Source organism: Vipera berus, assembly GCF_964194415.1.
Source record: "Vipera berus genome assembly, contig: HAP1_SCAFFOLD_74, whole genome shotgun sequence".
Classification (NCBI taxonomy): domain Eukaryota; kingdom Metazoa; phylum Chordata; class Lepidosauria; order Squamata; family Viperidae; genus Vipera; species Vipera berus.
In genome coordinates, this window is record NW_027673625.1 from 40,451 (window position 1) to 45,000 (window position 4,550).

General features: G+C 42.7%; 1 long non-coding RNA gene across 2 annotated transcripts in view; it reads right to left on the minus strand.

The window, feature by feature from the left end:
* Positions 1 to 1,994: 1,994 nt before the first annotated feature.
* Positions 1,995 to 4,550, minus strand: part of LOC308679234 — a 27,583-nt gene continuing 25,027 nt past the window's right edge. The window contains exons 5-6 of one of the 2 annotated variants that reach the window (XR_014028734.1): positions 4,116 to 4,246; positions 1,995 to 3,155 (exon numbers count right to left, since the gene is read on the minus strand). This is a non-coding gene — a long non-coding RNA (uncharacterized lncRNA). Of the gene's footprint in view, positions 3,156 to 4,115; positions 4,250 to 4,550 lie in introns of both variants that reach the window. The other variant, XR_014028735.1, reaches the window with a different exon arrangement.

Here is a 4,550-nt window from a genome sequence, read left to right on the forward strand (position 1 = left end):
CATTGAAATCAGTCCCCAATTTCCTTCAAACCCAAAACATTTTGTTGGAGAATGAAGCTTTTTATTCATCCGGGCAGGAAGTGGGCAGAGAGAAGAGCTTTCTCTCATTAAAGGCTCCAAGTTGTGAGAGAACAAGAATCCCCTTCGGTTAAAAAGCCCACGAATCTGCTGGTTGGGGTATTTCTGCCCAAGGGGGAGATTTTTTTATCTATTTTTTTCTCTTTTTTTGGTGAAAAGTGGCTGCCTGGGAACAATTCAAACTCCCCAAGCTTCTCTGTCTGTTGCGGGCCCTTCCATAATTGGATGATACCCCAGTCCATTTCTGCAGGCATTAACACAGCCCTGACATATCAGCAGGTAGCTAAGAGGTGCTGAAAACAAGTGTCACAACACAACTTGTGCCAAGAGACACAAAACCCTCAACCGTAGCCAAGGCACTCACAAAAAAACTGCAGGCGTAATTTTACTGTTGTTCCCTAAAGATATCCCATGGACTGCTAATTTTGTGGGATTTGTTTTTAGCTTCCGCTCTCGATAAATGAATGTTGTATTGAGAAACTAGCTTATTCTTTCTCTCTGGATAAAGAAGGAACTCCTTCTTGCTCTCATTTTCATAGTTGTGGTCAAATTGCAGAAAGGAAAGAAAAAAAAGAAAAGAAAAGGTTTCTAAGATTTCAGATTTAAAGAGAAAACAATGGAGCCACGCAAGATTCGGAAGTGGTGCACCATTTATGAAATACTAAACACAATGTATGAAATACTAAACGGAATAAAGGGGAATGCTGGTGCCAGCTTCTCCTTCAACTAGGAGACGGAATAAGAATCACTTTTTCCAAAAGGTTTTTTTTTAAAAAAAAATTTGGGGGAGGGTAGGGTTGGAGTTTGCTAAGATTAAAGGAAGAAGCTGTTATTTTGGGGTTAAGATCCTGTCCATTATGAGCAATCAAAGATTGGCTGTCATCCAACAGCCTGTTTCAACTACTTCAGCAAGCTGTTATAAGCCCTCCGCGAGAAAAAAGTCACTTCTGAATGCTCAGCTTTACTTTGGACCTAGGAAGAGTAAGAGGACTCATTTAAACACTATTTGTGTTCGCATTACAAGCTGACAGACCACAACAGCCTGGCGTAAACAAGGGTGGCACAAACAGACCCCACATTTTAGGAATGTTGGATTTACTTGACCATTAAAACCCAACCAATTAGGCTGCCAGTTAGGGTTTTTATGTCAGAATTGGAGAGAGGTGATCTAATCACATCCCCCCCCCAAGAAAAAAATATAATCAACTACCATGTCCTTCACCAAAAATCAGTTGGTCAACCTCTTTGGGTGAGTTTCTAACATTTGCCAGCCTGATGCTCAAAGAAACCTGCTCAGTTTTAAATACCACATTTAGAACTATCTTCCAGGAACATCAAGGCAACCCCCCCACACACACACCATCTAAATTGAAAATATAAACCTTTCCTCTTCAAGCTACTTTGGAAATTCAACCCCCAGTGGGGGAAAAATAATAATAGGTTCTGCCTATTTGGTCCAGCACGTGTTTTTTTTTAAAAAAAAGAAAACTGTATTTCCATCCAAAGTGGTTAAAAAGAGAAAGAGAGAGAGAGGCACAGTAGAAAACTGTTTTAATTTGACAAGATCGAGACCTTAAGTGACATATAATTGATTTTACAGTCTGCGCTGCTTCAGAAAATTGTTCTCCTTGGCTGCACAGTCTTATGATTTCCTAGAACTGACTTCTGGATGACTGATTTAAATATTACTTATTTTCACCAAGGTGCCAAAATATGGGACAGCTGCTTGTCCGTGACTATGTGTCTGTGTCTGTATGTTTTTGTGAGTGTGTGTATATCCATACCCCCAAATATTGAATTATTTGGGGGAATTGAGGCATGTGGAAGAGATGAGATTCAGAGGGCACCCCAGTGAAATTTATCCAAGTTAGACTGAAACTAGCAAAGAGATGTGAAATTTAAGCAAACCTAGCATTCTTGGCCTCTAGAGAGTTTTGTGGGGGGGGGGAAGAAATGATCTGACCCAATTTTTTGCTAAAAAAAAAATTCCAGGTATAAACATTCGCTGCAATGCCCCCTCCAAAAGATGACTAAGCAAATACCCATTTGCAAAAAGGAGACCAAAAGTGTTTTATTGTGAGAGGTATTCTTCCAGCCCCTTAGTATAAACTACTTGCAATCATTACACATTTTAGGAAGATGGGAATTGCCTGATCTAAACTTCCAGACGAACCCAGATATGACACAAGAACACAGCACAGCTGAGCTAGAAAGAGACCAAAATAGCATCTCTCTCTGCCAGCCAAAAATCACGCCCCCCTCAAAAAAAAATTTGGTCATTTAAAAAAAACAAAAAAAAACACCCACAAAAAAACAGGTCACTTCCCAAGAGTTTGTAGGTTAATCTTCCTCAAGCCAGACAGGATAAAACTCCACTTTCAAACTCTTTTGCCCACTGCACAGCTTGTACAAGCCACAATGTGGGATGCATTTTTTGTTTTTAAAAAAAGATTAATAGTTTGGAAGAAACTTTTTTCCCCCCCTGAGCTGGAAATATTTCCACCAGCGGTCTGTTTTTGCAGCAATTTTTCTAGTTAGCGTCTTTGCAAAGGGGTTGGGGGGGCGGAGGGGGGAGAGAACCAGAGACTAGATTGTTACCTCCATTTCAGGCATCCCAAGTGGAAAACTTCTCCTGTTCCTCCCACTTCTGTCCAACGCCCCCCCCCAAAAAAAATCTACAGGGCAAGTCCAAGCCCCCCATTCTCCAACCTCTTCTCCCCCAGAGCTCCCACCCCATTCAAACGCAACTGAGGACAGACAAAAGCCTTCCCCCCCCCCCAGTTCGGCTCGGTCCCTTTGCCACTTACCTAGGATTGGTTTTGTTCCAGTACACTGCATAGCGATCCGAGATAACTTTGCTCCCGTCTTCCGTCCAGACACAAACCCCAATAAGGGCCACCACAAGCGCCGCCACCTCCGAAAGTTGCATTTTACTTGCTTGGCGATCCTCCTTTTTCCTTTTTTGCAGGGAGATATATATATTTTTTCTCGCCTGTTTTTTTCTTCTTCTTCTTCTCTTTTCTCTTCTTTCTTAAAGCACTTCGATGCTTCAAGAAGGACTCCCCCAGTCCGTTGTCCTTTTTTTATTATGGTATTTATTTTGCCATGTTTCTTAAAATGTCCTGGGGTGGGTGGGAGAGGTCACCTCCCCATTTAAATCGCCTGGCTTTCTCTTTCGCCCCCCCTCCCGCCCCCCTTTGTAATGCCAACTCTTTTTTGGGGGGGCTGGGGGTGGGGAGACTTAGGATTCCTAATTTATTGCAGGGAGATGGGGCAGGTTCTGGATGCCTTTGCAGTTCTTAAGATCTTCTTAGGCATGAGAGGATGCAGCATCCTACCTGCCATCAAGGTTGAGTTGCTTCTGCAGAGCTATCTGGAGTCAGGATCAGAAGCTGGGGGGGGGAGGCTTTGGAATGGGGGAAAAAAGTCTTGTTTTCTAGGAACAGATGGTCTTTTTTGATCTTTTTTTTCTTTTTCTGTCTCCCCCCTAAAAAAGAGCGCTCTGCAGACTTCCTCCTCCTCCAGTTCCCTTGAAACTCTTCTGCAGGCGTGAAACCATCGCTAGAAGACCTCCATCCGCCGAGGGTTCAGTTTTTTTTGGGGGGTGCTTCAAGGGGGAAATCCAGAGGAAAAGTAGCTAATGGAAATCTTTGGGAAGAGGAGGAACACACCCACCCACACACACACACACACACACCCCTAACAAGTCTCCCAGTCTGACGAAGAGGCAGAAAAACTGTCAAGTCAGCAAGCAAAGTCTCAAGAGAAGTCACTTCTGGATTCTGCCACACACACACACACAAAAAGAAGGAATTAAAAGCAATTCCTGGTTTTGATTTTTTTCTTTTTGAAAGGGGGGGGGGAGAGAGAAAGAAAAGCTTTTCAAGAGCCCAACGCTTTTTCTTTCCCAGATGGCAAGCAGTTGCCCAGAAACGGAATTAGATTAGGAATTGTTTTTCATCTTCCACCTCCTCCTCCTCGCTAAAATGAAACAAATCTACTTTTCTTTTTCAAAGAAAGCTTCCAAACATACATACACGGTTGGAGTCCTAATTTTCCAGTTTTAATGAGCGTTCAGCTAAATTCTTCTCTGTTATCTTCTCTCTGCTGTTTTTTTTCCTCTCTCTCCCTTTTAACAGAATCTTGTCACGCCGAGGCTTTTTTTTTTCTCCTTTAAAAAAACAACAACAAACAGAGACAAATAGAGAAATAAAACGGATCCTGAACACCTCTGGAACACCTCTACTATTTCGTTTACTCTTTCTTCACTTCCCCAGAAACTCCCCAAAGACGCCTGCCCTCCTCTCGCTCGTTCACACAACAGGTTTCTTCTCATTTGCAGGAGGCTTTCTCCCCCCCCCCGCTTCCCCCCCCAAAAAATCTACTTTTTCCCGCTTTTATTCCCACTCTTACTTTTTCTTCCTTTTTTTTCAACAAGGCGAGAAGCCCCCCTTAATAAAACCGAGAAGAAA